Source organism: Lissotriton helveticus, chromosome 3_1 (genome assembly GCF_964261635.1).
Source record: "Lissotriton helveticus chromosome 3_1, aLisHel1.1, whole genome shotgun sequence".
Taxonomy (NCBI): domain Eukaryota; kingdom Metazoa; phylum Chordata; class Amphibia; order Caudata; family Salamandridae; genus Lissotriton; species Lissotriton helveticus.
Genome location: NC_136061.1, coordinates 772,727,271 through 772,750,185, shown reverse-complemented (window position 1 = coordinate 772,750,185; position 22,915 = coordinate 772,727,271).

Here is a 22,915-nt window from a genome sequence, read left to right as displayed (position 1 = left end):
ACCTGCATGGGCCCTGTAGCTTGCCTGTGCTTCCACAAGTTCAGCCCAAACTTTGACTTTGCCCTGGTCCAGCATGACCTAAAGTAACCTTTTTAGCGCTACTTGCTTCTATATGCTTTACTGCATTTATCTGTTAAATCTCAACTTCTATGCATTGGATTTTAGTTTTTTTGGTCTTATTTTGTTTATAATAAAATAATCTGTTTTTATTTTGTGTGGAGTCCTTTTGTGGTGAATTCATTGTGTTACTGAGTGAGTGTGTTGCAAAACTATTTTACATGTTGCCTCTTTAGATAAGCCTGGCTGCTCTGTGCCAAGCTACCAGAGGTTGAGCACAGGTCATCATTAAGTGTGTATCTAGGTTACCCTGAATAGGACTGCAGCTTCTGCTTGGATAGGGTTCATACAGTTGCAATCCAGAAATCCAATTTCTAACAGATCTTAGCTAGATAGTGTGATAAAATGCCCCTTTCTGCTTGGTCACTCCCATTTTTTGCTGATTTGTTTTGCTGTTTTGTACACTCTGCACACTGGGGCATTGTTGTCCAGTTCCCAGTGTATGTGCTCTGACCCCTCTAACATGTAGAAAGTGTTTAATTCCAGGTTGGAGTATTTAACTCTTCTAAAATGTCATAGTGTATATGTAAATGTAAATGTATTTGAGCTTGTAAAGCGCACTGCTACCCGTCCGTAGGTTTCCTGGCGCTGTATAACTCTGGGGAACCCGTCCTGGCTTTCCCTGTGGGATGGTCCCTGCTGGGAGTCCCCAAGGTGGAACCAGGCATCCCCGGAATTGATGGGGCCGTTGTGGAGATTAGACAAGCTAATGCCCAGAGTTGCCGAGTGGAACCCCTGATTAGAGTAAGCACCGAAGCGAGAATTATCGAGTCCGCTGACCCAAGTCCACGACCCTGCCGCGTCGGGAATTGAACCCTGGTCCCGGCCAACTTCTGCTCCCGGGTCTGCTGCCTCTAACCAGTGAGCCACACTACTCCACATAGTGTATGGATCTAGAAACTGCACACCTGGCATGGAAAGTTAATTGTCGCCTATGGACTGCTGCACTTGCTGTGCCATCTGCAAATTGTGACAAGGAAAACTTGACTTAAGACCAACTATTGTAGTCTGACTGCTGTAATGTGCATCTGCAGTACAACCTATTAAGATAACCCTTTTTGACAGTTAAACAACTCCCTTTTAAACATTAGCAATTTCCCACAGTGCAGGCATTGTAGCCCACAAGGTAGGGTACACGGTATTTCAATGTGGGGCATGTAGAAAATGTATGATAATATTGTATTACACTGACAAGGCCCTAAAAGCTATTTTCATTGTGGAAGGCCTGGGTGTTCTACAGTACAGATTAAAATACTAATACTGTATCTTGAGAATGGAACCAGATACAAAATAATGTAATAACTTTTCATAGTTATTAAAAATCTAATTCAATGGTGAAGTCAGATATTTCATACATATCAAGGAAAATGTTTGAAAAGTTACCTTATTCCCACATGAGGTTCCTAGGACCAAGGTGATAATTTGCCTCACTTGGCCTACATAAGGGCTCAATTAAGTGCTAAATTCCTCCTAGAAGCTACATGTAAATGTAAATGTGTTGGACTTGTAAAGCGCACAGCTGCACGTGAGCATCCCGGCGCTGAAGACCGCTGGGGAACCCGTCCTGGATTTCCCTGTGAGATGGTCCCTTCTGGGTATCTCCAAGGTGAAACCAGGCATCCCCGGTGTCTGTGGGGGGCCGTTGTAGAGATGAGGCAAGCTAAATGCCCAGAGTTGCCGAGTGTGATCCCTGGTTAGAGTAGGCACCGAGGCGAGAATTGTCGAGTCCGCTGACCCTGGTCCACGACCCTGCCGCATTGGGAATCAAACCCTGGTCCCGGGCCGTTCTCTGCTTCCGGGTCTGCCGCCTCTAACCAGTGAGCCACACCTCTCCACATAAAAGGTCACTATGATTAAAAGATCAACCTGAAGGAGCTGAATTGACTTGTTAGAGCTCAGCTGAAGAGTGGATGCTGTGCCCTTCTTGTTGACACCAAAGTGTCAATTCCTGCATGACAGGTCTGCCTGAGGTACATGTAAAATGTCTGCACTCTTCCAGGGGTAGCCAGAGTCTGGTTACTGAAAGACCATACTTTTGTCCTTCCAGGCTCCTGTTTTGGGGTTTGTTGTACAGGGCCTGCTTCAAACTAGATTTTGGTGTTAGTTGTGGGAAGGTGACCAGCAGCTGCTTGGCTTTGACTGGGCCCTTTTGTTGGCCTCTATCCAAGGCCCGTGAGTCTCTGTATGCCTCCTCTAAAATCCTGGGGGCCTTAGAAGAGTATTGATGTTGTGGTTTGGGCACTTGAGGAAATTTGGCAACTTTTGAAAACTTTTCTTTCAGACAAGTGGTAATTAGTTTCATTTTTTTTAAATTTGACTTCCAGACTTTCACTGGGACTAATCCACTTGGTGTACATGACTCAGGCTCCATATTGGTCGACGTGAAATTGCAGCTTGGTTATGATCAACAATATCCATTTGCTATTGTCAGTGCTCTACTTTTTCTTAGCATTTCTTGCGCCTAAATATTTAAAAATTCATATCTCCGTTTCCCCTTATTGGATTTTTGTTGTATTGTGTTGTACATAGACTTTGTCTCTTTTCCCCAGGTTTGTATTTCCTTGATGCTCCCTTGATGTCACTGTATGTTTACCAAGTGACATCATAGAATGTTGTAGTTATTGCTTAAGCCTACTGACAGTTGGAGGCAGGCTGAGGGACATGGAGGTCACTCCTGGTGGGGTCTCTTATTTACCATCATAAGAACTGAACCTGTAACCAACTTGAATAAAACTACATGAATATATTCCTGACTCAAGAACATCTTTTATATACCACATATTGCTTATTGCATTTTTTGCTCTTGATGTAATTTGGAGTGGCATTGTTTATGTGCTGTGGTTTCAACTGTTTTGGTACTTCTAAAGGCTTTACACATTTTTGTTCAGTTAAGCCGTCAGTTCAGTGCCATAGCAATCTGGGTCGAGATTAGGTTAAATTACTTAAAGCTTTGTCTAAACCTAACACGATAGGGACTTTATCACTTGAGATGAACACCAATCAACTACAACTGATAAACCACTTTCGCACATTGGTGTTCAGTGATGAAAACTAGAATCTGTGTTTAGTGGCACATCTCAGTTATAAAGTTTGAAGTTAAAAATCCCTTAATTCAATAGCAAGTAGTGCAGCATTCTTTTTGTGCTGCAGTTTCAACTGTTTTGGTACTTCTAAAGGCTTTACACATTGTTGTAAAGTTAAGCCGGCTGTTCAGTGCCATAGGGACCTGGGTTGAGATCTGGTTAAATTACTAAAAGCTTTGTCTAAACCTAACACGATAGGGACTTTATCACTTGAGATGAACACCAATCAACTACAACTGATAAACCACTTTCGCACATTGGTGTTCAGTGATGAAAACTAGAATCTGTGTTTAGTGGCACATCTCAGTTATAAAGCTCGACGTTAAAAATCCCTTAATTCAATAGCAAGTAGTGATTTTTGATTTCCAAGTGGCATCAGAACTTTGATTGTGTGATTTTTTATTTTTCTTAATTATCTTCTAAACTATTTGTGAGTCTAATTGCTGCACCATAAATCTTTTTGGGGAATTTTGCAGTGGATCTGACTACCCTGGATAGTCTTACAATGGTGGAGATGAAGGCCATGTGCATAGCTAGGAAGCTGAAGATGGATTTAAATAGAATATGAGAAAGCCCTCAAGGTCTGAGAAGATATCCATCAACTACAGATCCCCCTTTGAGGAGAATGATGAAGAAATTGAGGAAACCCAAGGAGAGGAAGAGGCAGTTGATTTTCTTTCTCAAAGAAGCTTCCCATGTTCCCCTTACTGGGCTTAAAGTAAATGCTGCATTCAGCATAAGCTCCACCGGGACCATAGGGCTAAGCTGGCTGTCCTTGCTCTGGAGGAAAAGAAGCTTGCACTAGAAGAGAAGAGACAGGCCTTAGTAGAGAGGAATGTTCAGATAAGACTGATGTTCAGTGAAGATGGTGGCACCAATGGTGAAGTATCTGCAGAGTTGTCACATACCCCTCTCGAACCTTAAAATGTGGTGCCTACATTTGTGGTGGGCAATGGCATTTTCACATGGATTGCCTCCTATGAAAAGGCTTTGAGGATGTGCAGGGGAGACCAGTAGCACTGGGGGGACCTTATTGTGGGAGTTGGTCCCAAAACTGGGCAGAGATACACTGCTAACTATGGAAGAAATAGTAGCTGACTCGCACACACTCATGAAAAAGGCCCTTGTACAGAACATTTTGGTCTTACACCTTAGGAGTACCCGAAGAAATTCTGGGACACCCACAAGGAGTCACAGCAAATTTGGACAGATTTTGTAGGCGAAGGGCAATACAGTGGATACTTATGACAGGCTATACAATTTGAATTGATCATGCAGAGCACATCTTGAGTAATTGTTCTTCAGAACATTACATTACACCAGCATCAAGCTATCTGAACGTAGGAGCTTGGAAGAGCATCTGATGAATGAATATACACTAGGGTGCTCAAAAGATCCCAGGGGTGATTCTAAGAAGGGAGGACCAGACTTATACCAAAGAAATGAGGGAAGCAACCAGTCTCTAATAGAAAACTCCTTCGTTTCCCAAAGTTCTGAAGAGAGCAAAGATCCCTGAAAAGCAGGGAAATGGGAAACCAAAGTTATGAAACACTTTGAGGGGAGTAGATGCTTTGAATGCCTACAGTCAGGGAACAAAAAAGGAGATTCCTCATGCCACAAGAGTAAGGTCAACATTGGTGGACACTCCACAGGAGTTATAAGCGTAGGTTTGGAGAGAATTATCGAGAGGAGGCCCTAGTAGTCCTCAGCTGAGATGTGGACCCAGAAGGTAATCTGGTGTTACTGGAGAGTTCTAAGAAGGACTTCCACATGGTCACAGTGAATGGGGTCCCTGTCACGGCTGCGATAGACACATGTGCCAGCCACACATGGTGGTCAGCAGACTGGTTGCCCCTGACCAGTATCTGCCATGATGGGTTTGCAGGAAGAATGCCCATGTGCAGGAATCTTATACCCTATGGCTACTTCTAAGTTATGCTAAAATGTAGAAGGAGAAAATAGCCTATAAATTGAGCTTCTTAATACAGATGCCATGCTATGCAATGCTAAGGGAGTTATGTAGCGCATGGCTCAATAAATCAGAGGGGACACTTGAAGAGTCTGTTCCTAAAAAAGTCAGGTCTTAAGAGGTTTTCAAAAGCACCATCATTGTCCATAGATTGAATTTCCAATGGAGGAGCTTGGCCACATTAAGGATGAAGGACAGTCCTCCACTTCTAACTCTTCTGATAGTAGGGACGGAGTCCAGGTGCAGGTTAGAGGATCTAAGTGGCCTGTTAGGAATGTAGGGCGTGACAAACTGGTTTACGATGGAAAGGCCTTACCCATGGAAGGCTCTGTGGATAATGCACATGGACTTGAATTGCATTGTTTGGGCAATAGGAAACCAGTGCAGGTCACTCAACCCCTGTCTGGCTGACAGAGATCAGGGAATCCATAGCATCATGCATGCACCAGCATTTTTCATGACTTGTAGTTTCAGAGTAACTACTCTGGGAGTGCCAAGATATAGTCAGTTGCCATAGTCCAAGCAAGAGAGAATCACGGTATGAACCACCACCCGCCTCGAAGTCTGGGGAGCAGGGGCAGATTCTTGTGCAACATGCTCAACAGTCCAAAGCAACTTGTTGAATGCTTAGAAGTCTGGACTTCAATAGCCAGGGTTTTGTCAGGCCACATCCTCAAACTTTTGATAGCTTTTTAACAGCAGGGTGGGAGTAGAGACATATTGGCCAACCTAGGACTTGTTGGGGGGAGGGATGGCTCCAGAGAATCATAATTCTGCTTAGCTCCATTGAGATTGAGAGAGGATTTATTAAGCCATCTGACTCATTTGCAAAGTATATTCATTAATGATCAGCTTATACGTTTGAAAAGTCCTAACAACACAAAACTAGTAAGGCACTACTTTATCATTTCGATGTTCATCTGGATATTTTCCCCCTAGAACTAAAAGAATAGAAACATGTCAGCTTCCTCTGTAAGGATCCATAATGTTATGGCAGCACCCATAAACAATTGAAATAGGTCAACCTAGAAAGGAGGCAGGTATGATACTAACACTTCTGCATATGCCTAAACGTCAAACTTTCTTATAGAAAGAGATCAAAAAAACTCAGCAGGCAAGCACATACAAAAATAGAGAGGTCTCAATGGGACTTGTCATAGTGTTCACAAGTAAGAAGGACCTATAGGAGGAAATTGCCTTTTTTGAGTGGTCACCCCAATTTTTTGCGGAACCTTATTGCTGATTTTTAGACATTGTACACTGGGTAACTGCTGTCCAGTGCCCAATCTATGTGCTCTGACCCCTAAAACATGTTTAAATTAGCTAATCCATGATTGGTGTATTTAACTCTCCTCACATCTTAGTATATGGTGTGAATACCTGACTCAATGCATGGAAAGTTAAAATGTTACCTGTGGACTACAGCACGTACGTTTGGATTCACTAGTGTGACAAGGAAAACATGGTTTCAGGTTTAGCACTGTAGTATCTTTATTACTTGTGGTGGACACCCATACACCCAATAAACCACTTTCTCACAGAAAGTTACAGTGTACCAACGAAACACCTGTGTAGAACCCTGAAGGAATTTACAGCATCATTGTGGTATCCAAATCAACTAAGCCAAAAAGGATATTGCATCACAGTTACCAAACTGGAAAATTGATAAAGATTTTTATTACATGCACATTGATTTGATGAAAGCCCTTATCAGAAGGAATTTTGGTGTATCAGCAATGTATTTCTTGATATGAGATTCTAAAACCTAAACCCACAGTTTTCATTGAAATGTGTAAGCCCATCTCCCTGTGTTATCACCTCCAAAATCTTACTTAAGACAATATAAGTTTTAGAATTGCTGCTTGATTCTGCCTATACCCACAATAATAGTGCAAGTTACATTGATCCCTCAATTGATCAAAATGTTCTATTTATTCAAGTGTTTTGCATAGTGCCAGCTTGTGACCCATTTGGAAGTGCTTTTGAGGAATGAAGAGTAGTAAACCACATGGTCCACATGATGATACTTCACCAGTTCCCTTGTTTAAACAGTTGACATTATGGGGCGTGGCCAACAGCCAACCATGATGGCCTCAGCTTAGAAAGACGCCAATCATCCGCCGTGATATACCTCAAATATCCATACTGCATCCAGGCAGACTCACCCACCGAGGCAATGAAACCCTGTGCTGTACCTCCAGGAACCGCGTTTGAACCTTGGTTGGGTGAGGTAACTGTGATTAGCACTGCCAGCAGCCGTGGCCTACATCGGGAAGAACGGCCAGACATCCAGGGGGAGCAAGTGGAAATCAGAAGCAATCCCCTACGGGTCGGCAGTGACCCAGGAGCCTGTGAGGAAAAGAGAATGTTTGTTACAGCATTTTTTAAGAGCAGGCAGTGGTCCCAAGGACCACTGCCTACTCTTAAAAAGTGAAAAGAAAACTTTTCATTTTTGTTTTTAAAATGCATCCCATTTTCCTTTAAGGAAAATGTATTCTATTTAAAAAAAAAATGAGATTGCTTTATTTAAAAGCAATCACGGACATGGTGGTCTGCTGGCCCCGGCAGGTCACTATCCCTGTGATTTTAGCAATTCCTAGGGGGTCGCAAATTGTGATCTATCTCATTAATATTAATGAGGTAGAGCGATTTGCAACCCCGTGGGAATCACTATATGAAACTCTTTTATTTTCATACATTGTAAATTGCGATTCTCAGAATTTCGCAATTAGGTATTCGCAATTTACAATTTTGATAACTATAGCCCTATATCCTGGATGTGAGAAGTGCACACTATAGGCACATCTAAGTGAACAGAATGGTGTCTGTTGAATGTATGGGTTGAGACAGCCCTCACAAGTAAATAGCACCTCTGGGTGACATAAGGGTTGATGGTGGCTAAACGCAACATTGTTAGACTATGGAGAGCCCCAAAAGCCCCCATGTTGAATGACTGGAAACGTGATATGGTTGCCGAGAAAACGATATACGAAAGCAGGGGCTACCCAGGCAAATGGTCTAAAATTTGGGGGAGGTGGAATAAATGCAGACGAATGATATGTACACCAATGCCCCCGCCAGGACTAAGAGATCCACCTGAGGTCATCTGAGGGTGTGGTGGACTTGGGGGGAGGATCGGTAGGTCTTAGAGCTGTATGATTTAATTATGATGGACATTGTTTCCACTGTGCCAGACCTACTGCATGTAACATTGTACTAAATGTGAATTGATATGGCTGATTACTTTTTCTTTTTTTGGGGACTGAAAAAAGATTTATTTTAAAAAAGTTGTAATTATCACCAATAGTTGCCACTGACCTTAATTTCAAAATTAGTGTCCCACTTTATTCACTCATGAAGCCATCTTGTTACACATTGACTAATGACCAATCTGGTGAAAAATCATTCAGACATCCTTCAAGCTGCTGACCCACTTCCACAAGGCTCTACACAACCAAGGACTCGCCTGCATTAACCACGGCCTGAACTTCACTAATCGTCAAGAAGACTACACTCAACCTCCCTTTCACTTGCCCATACTCCCCGCATCTACCGTAGCAGAAGTGGAAGGCACTCCTTCTCCCACATCACAGCAAAGACCTGAAACAGCCTCCTCACACACCTCCAGAAAATCACCTCACTTCCAGAATTCTGAATTGCCCTCAAGACCTGGCTCTTCGAATAAGCTACCGGGACCTGCAAGCACCTGGATACACTATTGGGTGGTTAGCCCCACTCCATAAACACTGATTGATTGATTAGTAGCCTGTTTCAAATGTATTGTCTACAGGAAAACTGCCTGAGCAAGTAGAAAACTAACTATTCAGAGTAATCGAAAAAAAGAATCTGAGTCCTATGCAAGCAGGACTTTGTATAGCCTACACTATAGAAGTCTCAAGTCTGGATTATGTCCAAACTGGATGATCTGAGGCTGTTGGTGGAAGGTGTTGGAGAACTAGCTTGGCTGTATTTGTCATAAGCACAAAGCAACATTAACCAAACCATTCTACTTTAACTACACGATCAGAGAAGATCTGTCGATTTAAGAGGGAGTCTTGGGCCATCTGTGTATTTTTTTTTAAAGCACAGGATTCAGGTGATTGTCTGTCCACCTCACCATTCGTCCCTACAACAAATGGAGTAAGGTGTACCTCAAGTATTGGCACCCTACCTTCTAGTTGTTTAATATCTACCTTCTTCCATTGGTTAAGCTGATCAAATCTTATGAATTAAATGTTTATGCAGATGACACTGAGTTCCTCTCCAAAATTTTACAAGGTAGTGTGCTAGCAACACTCAGCAGGATGTGCAATGACTGATTTAAATTGAACCCCACAATGGCGCTAATAATGGTGATAGAAGGGCAGTGCACATCGAGTTGGCCAATCAATAGACGGCCTTCTGACTTTGGCACCTATGGGAGTGCACAGACAGGTACAGGTCTTTAAAAAGCCTGCATACACCAACAGAACAGATTCCATTTTAACCTAGTACAGACAGCAGTAGAGAGAAACTGTGGGCCAGATGTAGGTGGCCAATTACCGGTCGGTAACGGCCGAATTCGGCCGTTACCGACCGGTAATTGGATTTTGAGATGTAGGGCCAGTCATTTTACAGAATCGGTAAATTTACCGATCGGTAAATTTACCGATTCTGTAAAATACCGAATCGGTATTTTTACCGAATCGGTAAATTTGATATGTAGGTGGGACTCTTCTGAGTCCCACAAGCCTTACTGAATCGGTATTTTACCATCAAATTCAATTTGATGGTAAAATACCGATTCCGATGTGCATGCACATGTGTGCATGCACACCTGTGCCATATGACAGGCAGACCTGCCCTTAGGGCATGTATGCCTGCCACATGGCACCCGACCCTGTTTTGGGGGTGCTAGAGGGTGTCAAAGTGACACCCCCTGCACCCTTGTGAAATTCGGTATTTACCGATTCGGTAAATACCGAATCGGTAATGCCCATTCATTCCTATGGGCTTCAAAGCCCATAGGAATGAATGGGCATTACCGGTCGGTATTTACCGAATCGGTAAATACCGGTTATTACCGATTCGGTAAATGCACATCTGGATTTACCTACATCTCCCTCCTTCTATTTTACCGATTCATAAATACCGAATCGGTAAAATTCGGTATTTATGAGTCGGTAAAATAGATTTACCTACATCTGGCCCTAGATTTCATAGATTGATCTTTTCTTTCTCCTGTCGTCTTTGTGCCATTGCACCACCCCTTTTGAAGGCTATGCACCAGATTAGGACTCTTAAAGGGAATGGCATAGATGCCAGTGCATCCCTCTCTGAATGAGGGATGCGCAGAAAACTGTCAACGCCACATTCTTTGAAAGGCCCAGAAGCGCAGATGTTGTATTCCGGAATATGAGTTTATCTAAACATTTTCTTGGAAGCTAGGCCCAGGCGGAAATGCACTTTATTCTCCAATTTATATTGGGACCATTCAGTAATTTCCTTTTCTGTGACTCAGGCCTTGTGTGTAGCATATTCATATTATGTATTCCTAAAAATTGGGGCTATCACTGAGAACTGTCACTGGCTGGTCATGTGGAGTGACACTTTGTCAGTTTCATGTTAGCATGCATTTTAAAGATGTGCAATAAAGTGAGCTTGTCACTGGACACAGGGAAACAGTCTTGTAACGAAGAGAGTCACATAAGTAATAGCGAGAAATGCGGATAGTCCAATTCCAAGTAGAGAGAGAGAGAGATAAGAGAAGAATCAAGAAAGCATTTCTTGAACAGATATACCTTGAGGTTCTTGCTTAAGGACAGTAGGTATGGACACAGTCTAAAAGTCCTAGGTGATACGGTTCCAAAGTCTTGGGAAAGTGGAGGTGAAAGCTGGGGTGGCTCACTTCATTTCTTTGCTTGAGGGATTTCGAGGAGAAAGTTGGCTCTTTCTCCGGTCAACTGTTTACCTTAGTTTGCCTCTTTTCATTATGAAACTGGCAGAGACAGTGACAGTGGTAAAAAGAATAAGTGATGGTTATAGACGTGTTTTCTATAGCGCTCCGTACTGACTGCACAGAGGAGAGAAAATTGGGTAAATGTATTTTAAGGAATTCTGTTATGTGGATCGTTTAGCACTTAAATTAAAAGGAACCAAATTGTATCAAGATTTGAGTTGATTTGCTCATGTGGTTATGATGTACTTGCCATGTATTGATCTATCACTGTAATATGTTAAAAGTCATGTATTACCGGCCCCTTGCACATGGAAATGGCGGCTAAATTAAGATTTCTGCAGATCTTGGAAGCTGAGAGCTCCTCTAGCTTTCTTGCTGGATTGAAAGAAACAGAAGCAGAGCTTCTGCCCAATGCCCATCCAGGAACGATTAGACAAACTTTGGACACCTTTTACTTCAGACCCCTTTCGCCGGAGGCTGCCCAAGTAATTGAATGTCATAATTGTTACTTTTTGGAAGAATGAGTGCCAGTGCCTAAAGTTCTCCTCAGAAGCCAGTTACTGGTGCTATTAAATGTCTGTGCAGTTTTCAATCCATCTCATATCTCTTTATTTCAGTTCCAGACACTCTCTGTCCTAATATTTTACTCTTGTAGGTCCCTGCAGTCTCTCTTTGTCATGGTGTTCTCTCTTTCTCTTCCTCCGTCTTTCCGCCTTGTGTGTTTTTCTCTCTCTTGCACTCTAGAAATGTAAAATGAGCAAACATAGGAGCAGATTCCCAAAACTGAGTGCCGGTGGCCCTACTGGCAACCACTGGCTCGAATTAAGTACTGAATTAGGCAGACTGGCAATGCTTCAAAGAGTACAAAATGCAGCAGCCCGGATGCTATTAAGAACTCCAAAATGGGGGCGTGGCTTGGAGCCCGAGGAGCATGGCGGCTTCTGGTTAGCGCTCCGCTACAGCTGTTGGAACTTGCGCTTCCTAGGTGAGCCTCGCCATTTACATCGCTAAATTCTCCTGCCGGAAGGTGGTGAGCATGTTTTTGGCTCTCCTCCGATGTGGCTGAGACTTTCCTTGTCTCTTTTTTCTGCGAAACAGGTCCGGTCGCGGCTCTTCTACGGCCGCGACCGCCATTTTGTTTTTCAACGAGGCTCCGTGATGCAGTTTGCCTTTTTTCTTTATGATGCCTTTTTCTCCAACTGGATGGCCTAGCGTGCCCCTTTCATGAATGGGCATTTTCCTTGGCATTCTGCTCAAATTAACGAACTTGGTCGCTTTTCTCTGACTGCAGCTTTCCTGTCATGAATACTTGGCGGCCATTTTAGGTCTCTTCACGACTTTTCTCTTACTTGCTCCTGGACCATGTTTTTTGGTTTCTGAAGTTGGCATTTCCACGTAACTCAACCTTCCTTGTCAGCTTTGTCAGCTTTCACCAGTGCCGTGCATTTTCAGCCCATATCTCTGCTCACGACTTGCATTTTGTATGGGTAGGATTGGGCAGCACCTATTATCTACTGCGCCAAAGCGCATTCTACTTAAAAACTCTAAGGTTTTTTCGGAGTTTGCTAAATTCGAAGCTTCCCAACTGTCTCCTGTTCAGGAAGTTCACTCCACAATGGAATCTGCTGCACCAGCCTCCGGTAAAGCTACTTCTACACGGCTAAAGAAGGACCCCCCTTCTCCACCCAAACCGCTATCCTCTGTTTCTGTGGAATTGCTACTCGTGGAGATTCGGGCTCTTCGTCCATTCATGGAGGAAACAAACAACAAATTACAATTGCTTACAGATAATTGGTCGCAAATGGAGACACGGGTCTCTTCAGTGGAACAAAGTGTTTCCTCCTTACAAGAGTCTGCCACTAAGACTTCGCACTTATCCTCACAGGTTTCGTCTCTTCAAAGACAGGTGCAGGAACTTGAAAACTGCAATCGATGCAATAATCTGTGCCTGTACGGCCTGGCAGAAGGTTGTGAGGGGTCTGACCCTATTAATTTTTTCAAGTCCTTCCTACCAAAGCTATTACATCTCCCAGAAGGTACTTTGCTTTATATCCAACGTGCGCACAGACTTGACAGACCTTCGTCCCCATCTTCTCCTTTTTCAAAACCGAGGGGAGTAATTATGTATTTTTTAGAATACACAGACCTCCTGAAGGTTCTTTCTGCAGCTAAAGCCTCCCCTAGACTCACTTGGTCTGGCTCTTCCCTCTTTTTCGCGCAGGACTACGCCAAAGCCACTGCAGCTCGACGCAAGGCCTTCCTGGATATGAGACCTGATCTTCGATCCATTGGTGCCAGATATGGTCTTTTCCATCCTTGTCTTTTTAAGGTCACTTTTAACAACAAGATGACGACCTACGATGATCCAGTCCGCCTCCGCAGCTTTCTGAACTCTTGCAGAGCAACTGCTATGGATCTCTCTGCATCTCCCTCTTCCTTTCCTCCTTGAATCTACTGGCTTTATTTTTCCCTTTCACCACTATTTCTTCCGTTACGCTCTTTCTGCTTGATCTGCCTCCCTATTCCTGTCATGCTTTTCTAACATTTTTGCTGCTCTTTCTGCCTATTTTTCTCCCCTTTTCCCGCCTTCTCTATTCCGATATTTTGCAGATTTATTGTTGTTTCATGTTGGTATTGTTGACTTAGACCTTGTTGGTTCTCCCATTGTTCACTGTTTCATCTGCTAATGCATTTATTTCCTTTTGTTCTTCGCAGACTTATTACCTCGTTCCGTGAGTTCCTTCGGTTGTGCGTCTCGCTGACCTTGGAGGTCACGCCTGTTTGATGTGGCTCCACCCCTCCTTCCCTTTGTTCCCATTTTTATTCCTGATCCTCTTCAATTGCCTGCCTCAGTTTGTAGGTATGTTTTCCTTTTTATTGATCTTCGTCCTTCTTCACGTATTCCTTTCCAATCCTTCCTTTCATTCACCTCATTCCTCTTCCTTATCAGGTGTCATTCTTTGCTCCTTTTCTTCTATTTCTCTATTGTTACATTTTCTTACTCATCTCCTATTTTGTAACCTTGATATATTTCCCTCTCTCTTTTCTACAATTTTCTCCCTCTTTTTTCAATTTGCAATGCGCTCTTTTGCATATTAATTCTTCTCTCTCCTTGTGATATCTCTCCAATATTCATCCTTACTCATTCTAGTCTTTACCTTCCTCATGTCTCACCCATTTTGTTTCCTTGTTTATGATTGCTATCTGTTTTCTTATGGTTGATGTCTGTCAAGATTGTTACATGGAACGTTAAAGGTCTCCACTCTCCTATCAAGAGACAAAGAATTTTAACCCACCTTGCTAAATTGAATGTAGATTTTGCTTTTTTACAAGAAACCCATTTATCTCAAGATGAATCTGTCAAACTTAAAAGGGGTTGGGTGGGTGAAGTTTTTTATGCCCCTGGGGATGGAAAACGAAATGGTGTGGTCATTTTATGTCGCAAATCCATTTCTTTTTCTTTAATTGATACGGAATCTGATCCCGATGGTAGATGGGTTTATGTTAAACTGTCCTTAAGGGGTGTTCCACTCTCTCTTTTAAATGTATATGCTCCCACGGGTGGTGATCTCATTTTTTGGCATACAATGGCCTCTTCTGTTACCAAATACTTATTTTTTTTTTATAAACTTTTTATTGATATTGTGCACACAGCAGACAATCTAGGTTCACATAACAGTTCGTACGGAACACATATAATCATATCACTTCCCTACCATCCCCCGCAACAGTCCCTATCCAAGGCATCCCGCCTCCCCCTCTACCCCCACCCCTCCCATGTCAGTGTGCCTCCCTCCCCTCATTACAGTTGTCAAACCGTCTAATAATCGGTAGTAGGAACTCCCCTCTGGTCGTTTGTCCACAGATATGGCCAGGTAGGAGCTAATGTTGCTTAAGACCTCCACTCCATCTCCGGGCTCATGGAACCCACTTAATCTGTTCGTTCTGCACCTCCGGGCGCACTGTCTAACTCCCTGTCTCCACCTCACCTACCTCCACCTCCCCTCGCCCCGCGCCCCCTCCCGGAACGCCGGTTCGCCAGCCTCTCCGCCCTCCTCAGCCTCCAAAAGTGACTGCAAATCCGTTACAAGCGCGCTCCATGCCCTGGCAGCATCTAGTGCCTTGTCGGCGACCGTACGCCTAGCTAATTGCAGCCTAAGAGAGCCTTCGCACGCAGCCCATTGCAGGAAGCACCTCCGCCACCTCAGAAAGTTAGGCCCCCCTCTAGACTTCCAATGTAAAGTAAGTTCCCTCTTAGCCATTATGAACCCCAAGTCATAGAATTTGCTAGTAATTTTGGTGGCAGGGGTGTGGGGAAACCAGAGTAGCAGGCACGCTCCCGCGTCTGCATCAACCCGACGGCCCGTAACCGCGTTCAGGCAAGCGCAAACATCAACCCAATATGTGCCGAGCCCTATGCACGACCAAAACATATGATGAAAGTCAGCATCCTCCGTGGCGCATCGCGGACACAACGATTGTGTACCTCCGAAGATCCGTCGGATTCTGGCAGGAGTCCAGTACGCCCTATGGAGTGTGCAATACTGGACCAATTGAAAGCGAACATTAGGCCCTGCGGACCAGTTGAGGCCAGGTCGTCTCTGGTATCTGTCGACCAAGGTCAGCTTCCCAGCGCTCCCGCAGTCCGTCAAGGGGGGGAGGATCAGCCAGCGCCAGCTTCCTGTACAGGCATGTGATGGCCTTATAGGTGCCAGCCGCCATCACAACATACTGGCAGCCCAGTGACGTGGGAGGTTCCACCAGCCCCATCTTCCAGCGCCTCTGAATCCTAGCAACCAAAGCCGCATGCAACAGGAAGTCAGCCCTCGGCAGACCGAAGGCCTCCTGCAGGGCACCAAACGGTATCAAGACACCGTCCCGGTATAAATCCCCTAGCATGTGAACCCCGAGGTCCTCCCAGCAGGCAAGCGCCGACCAATCCCCGCCATGCGGGATGGCAGTGCACATACCCAAGGGTATCTCCGGTGCATATGGTGCACGACACCCCACCCGTCTGTGGCTACGCAGCCAACACCTGCGAAGGGTACGCTCTTCAAGAGTCAGCCGCTCTAACCGAAGCTCCTGTTGGAGCACAATAAAGGACAGGACATGGCGCTGCACAATCCGACCCTGCGGGCCGTCCGGTCCTCTAAATTCCCGCGCCACCGCTTGCGTGAGCCACTGAAGCTGAGCAGCCAAGTAATACCATTCGAAGTCCGGCACGGCTAGGCCGCCCTCCTCTCGGGACCTAAGTAGTTCAAGTTCAAGTTCAAGGATTTATATAGCGCACTACTCACCCAGAGGGTCTCAAGGCGCTTGGGGAGGGGGATTATTATTTATCGAATAGCCAGGTTTTGAGTTCTTTTCTGAAGGGGATGTGGTTCTGTGTAAGGCGGAGGTGAGTGGGGAGTGAGTTCCAGGTCTTGGCCGCCAAGTAGGAGAAGGATCTACCTCCCATGGTGGATCTTTGGATACGCGGAACTGCGGCGAGGCCTAGATTGGAGGATCTTAGTTGGCGGGTGGGTGTGTAGAAGGATAGTCGAGTGTTGAGGCATTCGGGTCCTAGTTTGTAGAGGGCCTTGTGTGCGTGGGTGAGGAGACGGAATGTTATTCTCTTGTTGACGGGAAGCCAATGGAGGTCTTTCAGGTGGCCGGTGATGTGATCTTGACGAGGGATGTCCAGAATGAGTCTCGCTGAAGCGTTTTGGATGCGTTGGAGTTTTTTCTGTAATTTGGCTGTAATTCCGGCGTAGAGGGTGTTTCCGTAGTCTAGTCGACTCGTAACCAGTGCGTGGGTGACAGTCTTTCTTGTTTCGGTGAGGATCCAATGGAAGATTTTTTTGAGCATACGAAGTACGTTGAAGCAGGAGGATGAGACTGCGTTGACTTGTTTGTTCATCGAGAGTGAGGAGTCTAGGATGAAGCCAAGGTTACGTGCGTGGTCTGTGGGTATGGGTGCTGAGCCCAGATCCGCAGGCCACCATGAGTCGTCCCAGGCAGAGGGGGATGATCCTAGGATGAGCACTTCCGTTTTGTCTGAGTTGAGTTTTAGGCGGCTGTTTTTCATCCAGACGGCTACTTCTTTCATGCCTTCGTGAAGATTGGTTTTGGCGATGTTGGGGTCTTTGGTGAGGGAAAGGATCAGCTGGGTGTCTTCAGCGTAGGATATGATGTTAAGGTTGTGTTGACGCGCGATGGAAGCGAGTGGACTCATGTAAACGTTGAAGAGGGTGGGACTGAGTGATGATCCTTGTGGTACACCGCAGATGACTTCTGTTGCCTCTGATCTGAACGGGGGAAGTTGGACTTTCTGAGTTCTCCCCGCTAGGAACGAGGTGATCCAGTCCAAGGCTTTTCCTTGTATGCCGATGTTGTTGAGACGTTGTATGAGGGTGCTGTGGCATACCGTGTCGAAGGCGGCGGAGAGGTCGAGTAGAATGAGGGCCACTGTTTCTCCGTTGTCCAGTAGTTTTCGGATGTCGTCTGTTGCAGCGATGAGGGCGGTTTCGGTGCTGTGTTTGGCTCGAAAGCCGGACTGTGAGGGATCGAGGGAGTTGTTGGATTCGAGGAAGGCGGCGAGTTGGCTGTTGACGGCTTTCTCAATGACTTTGGCCGGGAATGGGAGGAGGGATATGGGGCGGTAGTTTTTAAGTTCGGAGGGGTCTGCAGTTGGTTTTTTCAGGAGGGCGCTGACTTCGGCATGTTTCCAGCTTTCTGGGAAGGTAGCAGAGTTGAAGGAGCAGTTGATGACATCACGGAGATGGGGTGCGATGATGGAATCAGCTTTGTTGAAGATGTGGTGGGGGCATGGGTCGGTTGGGGAGCCAGAATGGATGGAGTTCATCAGGCGGATGGTGTCTTCAGTGGAGATTGGGTTCCAGGTGCTGAGGTTGTTAGAGGGCGGTTTAGGTTCTGAGGGGGGTGGAGAGTATTGTTCGTTGGAGCTGTTTCCGAAACTTTTATGTATGTCTGCAATTTTGTTGTAGAAGAAGGAGGATAACGAGTTGCAGAGGTTTTGGGAGGGAGTGATGTCGTTTGAGGCTGCGGTGGGGTTGGTGAATTCTTTGACGATGTTGAATAGTTCCTTGCTGTTATGGGCGTTGTTGTCGAGTCGATTCTTGAATGCAGATTTCTTGGTGGATCGAATCAGCTGGTGGTGCTTGCGGGTGGCTGCCTTGAGGGTGGACATGTTGTTGGTGGTTGGGTTTTTTCTCCATGTTTTCTCGAGAGTACGGCATAGCTTTTTCGATTTCTTGAGGTCATCGTTGAACCAAGGGGCCTTTTTGCTGTCTTGTTTGGTGCGATGGATTTTCAAGGGTGCTAATTCGTCAGCGCTGTGAGTGATCCATTGTTTGAGTTTGATGGCCGCTTCGTTTGGGTCCGATGAGAGGGCGGGTGGGTTTTGGTTGAGCGATGTGAGGAGTTGGTCGGTGGTGATTTTGTTCCATTTCCTTCGGGGAATAGGTTGTGGGGGGTTGTGGGTCAAGGTGGTTTTGTAGCTGAAGTGAACACAACTGTGGTCCGTCCAATGGAGGGCTGTGGTGTGATCGAAGGAGATATGTTTGCTGGAGGAGAAGATTGGGTCGAGCGTATGTCCGGCTACGTGGGTGGGGGTGTCGACAAGTTGTTTGAGGCCGAGATTGGCCAGGTTGTCAAGAAGGGTGGTGGTGTTGCTGTCGTTCTTCTTTTCCAGGTGGAAGTTGAGGTCTCCTAGTAGGATGTAGTTCTCAGATGCGAGGGCATGTGGACTGATGAAGTCAGTGATGTCTTCGCTGAATTGTTTACGGGTTCCTGGAGGTCTGTAGATGAGGGTGCCTCTAAGTGTGGTCCTGGGGTCGGTGTGGATCTGGAAGTGGAGGTGTTCGGCGGTTGTGAGGTTATCGTCTGAGTTGGTCGTGATTTTGATGGTGTTCTTATGGACGATAGCGATGCCTCCTCCTGTTTGGATGCGGTCTTTTCGGATGATTTTGTAGTTGTCCGGGATGGCTATGGCGATGTCGGGTGTTGATGATGCGTTAATCCATGTTTCGGTAAGGAAGGCGATGTCCGGTGATGTAGTGTTCAGTAGTTCCCAGAGTTCAGTGGCGTGTCTGTGGATCGAGCGGTGTTTAGCAGAATGCACTTCAGGTGATAAGAGTCGGATCTGTTTTTGGGGTTAGTGGATGTGGTATGGGTCTTGATGCTGGTATATTTGCAGGAATGGCAGGCGAAGGGACCGTGGGTACGTCCCGGGCCGGCTTTGTAGCATTGCGGTGTGCGTCCGGGGTTAAGGGCTAGGATGGTGGCGGCGGCATATGTTATGCGGGTGGAGTGGGTTTTGCGTGGGCCAGGGGGTCTGGCGCTGGGCGCGGTCCAGGCGCGGACGGGCGTAGACGGGCTTACCTTTGGCGCACCTTCGGTAAAGTATTCAGGGGTATGCGTCGCCTGCCAGTACCCCAAATAAAGCCTATCACCACAGACCGCAAAGTGCGGAAGAAAGAGGGTGGGACCCACACCGGTAGTGTGCGGAAAAAATAAAGTAATCGCGGTAGGACCACCATTTTCAACAAAGCTATCCGCCCTGCCACAGACAACGGAAGGACGCGCCAAAACCTCATGCTACCTCTAATGCCCCTCATGGCCCTTCCCACATTCCCCTAGTAAAGGAGCGAATGGGTGTGATATATATGGACTCCGAGGTACTGCAGACAATCCGGTTCCCAGCGCAAGCCATCCAGCACCTCGGGCTGAGCGAAGCGGGAAGTCAAGGGGAAGAGGCAGGTCTTAGACCAATTGACCCGAAGGCCCGAGAGGGTCCCGAATTCCTGAAGCTATGCCCGCGCTCCCGTCACGGACGCATCTACGTCTGCCAGGAATAACAAGAGGTCGTCGGCATACAAGGAGATATAATGCAAGTCGCCGCGGGACAGTACCCCGTCAAAAGACCGACCCTGCCGGGCCCGCGCCGCCAGCGGCTCAATCGCCAAAGCGAAAAGGAGCGGGGATAAGGAGCAACCCTGTCTGGTGCCCCGACCGACCAAGCATGCCGCGGATATGGAGCGGCCCGTTCGGACCCTAGCAGTAGCCGACTCATATAGCAACCTCGTCCAACGGACAAAGCCATCCCCCAACCCGAACCGAAGGAGAACGCAGAACAAATAAGGCCATTCTACACTGTTGAATGCCTTTTCAATGTCCACCGACAGCACGGCCGCCCCCGTGGGGCCCTCCCCTTCAACATCCATGACCCTGATCAGGCGCCGTATGCACGTCGAGGTGTTCCTAGTGGGGATAAAGCCCGACTGATCCGGGTGTACCAGCGAGCACATATGGGCAGTCAGCCTCGTCGCTAAGATCCTGCTCAACACCTTGTAGTCCACCGTGAGCATCGATAGCGGACGATACGCCGTTCTAGCTGTGGGGAGGCCACCCTTTTTCAACAGCGGGATTACAATCGCCTCACGCGCCGACGCCGGCAGTTTACCCTGCTCCCAGGCCTCTCATAGACCTGGTGGAGGCGAGGCGCCAGGAGATCCACATGTGCCGCATAAAACTCCACGGGGAGGCCGTCCCCCCCCTGGCGTTTTCTTCCTGGCCATATGCTTAATCGCCGCCCTAATCTCCCCCTGTGTAATAGCCGCCCCAAGCAAGGCTCCCTGCTCTGGATCCAGCCGCGGCAGCTGGGCCTCGTCAAGGAAGGCATCCAGTGCCGCAGGGCACTCCGCCATCCGGCTCCGATAAAGTTCCGCATAATAATCCCGGAACTGAGTGTTAATCTCCAGCTGCGAATGGACCATGCCCCCAGCCGACGTAGCTAGCGACAAAATCGGCGTGCCCCTGGTGTCAGGTTTGGCCAACCATGCCAGCAGTGAGCCGACCCGATCCCGTTCCGCATGCGCTCTGACCATATATTCCCGGTAGTCATGGCAGCGGAGCCTCTCCACCTGGACGGCCACCCGCTCACGAGCCTCCAGCACTTCCTCTCTATTGCTGCCCGCCTCACGGCTGTTCCTCTCCGCCTGCCGCAGAGCGGTTTCCTCTCGCGTGACATCAGCCAACAACGTCCGGCGAACCCCCGACGAGGACGAGAGGCACGCGCCCCGCACCACCACCTTGAAGGCGCCCCACTCAATTGCTCGAGTAGACGCAGTTCCCGAGTTCTCAAGGAAGTAACGCTCAATGCAGTCCTGCATCTCAGCGTGAAAGACTGGGTCCTCCAGCGTCAGCGGGTTCAGCCGCCATGTGGGAACCGGCTGCCGCTGTCCGGTCCAAAGGACCGTGAGCAGGCAAGGGTTATGGTCCGATATGGTCCGCGCCAGATACTCGCAATCATGCATAAGCTCCTGAGCCCCCTTCGAGCAGAGGAAAGTGTCGAGACGCACATGCAAATCATGCGGTACCGAGTAGAACGAATAATCCCTATCCGTGGGGTGACACGTCCGCCATGCGTCCTGGAGTCCCCAGCGGTCCTGCCAGTCCCTCCGAGCCTTGGCCACTCTACACACCACCGACCGAGCAAGCGGCGGATGGGAACGGTCCATCTCAACATCTGCCACCGAGTTAAAATCCCCACCCATATACACCGTGCTCACAAGCACATCCGGCAGCCGGCTGGACAACACAGAGAAAAACGCAGCCTGATCAAAGTTAGGGGCGTACACACAGCAAAACGCCACATCCCGGCCATCTAGCCTCCCCAAAACTGCCACAAATCTCCCTTCCGGATCCACTCTAGTGGTCAATGGCTGAAAGGGGACACCCGCTCGCACCCAAATTAGCACCCCCCTAGCATGCGCAGAGTAAGTAGTATAGAAGAGTTGCCCTCTCCAACGCCGCTGCAGCGCCTGTCCTTCTGCCGAAGTTAAATGCGTCTCCTGTAAGAAAGCCACCTGGACCCCCCTCCGGACTAAATATGCATGTACTTTATACCTCTTCCTCATGGAGTTGAGCCCCCGCACATTCCAGGTAATGCACTTCAGTTCCAATCTAGCCGCCATCAATGGGCACATAGCAGAGTCCAATCCCCCACAGTCTCATCGGCACACTGACAATACCCAGAAACTCAACAATCCCAAAACATCCCCAACCAACTCCCATCCCACCCACCCCCAGAACAGGCATCAAACAATTGTCACCCATCCAAACCCAACCCCCGAGTACGAGGGAAACTCCGGTAAATACCAGAGACTCACAGAGTACGTGAGATCGAGGAGGTGACCACCCACCAGCCGGCCGGACAGCCAAAACCCGTCCCACCAGAAGAGGTCGATCCCGACTAAGAGTAGACCTCCCCCACCCCCTGCCCAGCAGCACCACCACCCATCAACAAGGCCCAGGACCCAGCACCCCCCACAGGGGGCAGAGCACAGCCACAGTCCTATCCGCCCAGAGAGCAGGACCCCATCCGCCTATAATGTGTCGACCCCACCGGGCCAGCAGACCCCCTTACTGTCCATTACTCAGCGTCCCGTAGTCACTCATCTAGTAGGCCATCAGCTGTCTGCGGTGTGATCCGAGGTAGCCCCCCAGATTCCTTGTCCGAAGCCTCATCCGAGCCTCCCGGTTCCGCCTCATCCGAGCCCAACCTGGAGCCCGTGTCCACCACCTGAGTCTCAGGCACCACTCCGGAGATGTCCGACACCGCCTTTAGGGCATCTCTCCTCTCCTGCGCAGTCTGTGAGGCCGAAGGGGATCTCCTGCCCTGTTCTCTCCTCCGATTACGCCTGCTCCTGCGCGGCCTCGGCCGGGCCTCAGCGTTCTCCGTCCAGGCACCCGAGCCATCCCTGCCGGCTCGGTACCGCTCCAACCATTGCCAAGCGTCGTCCGGGG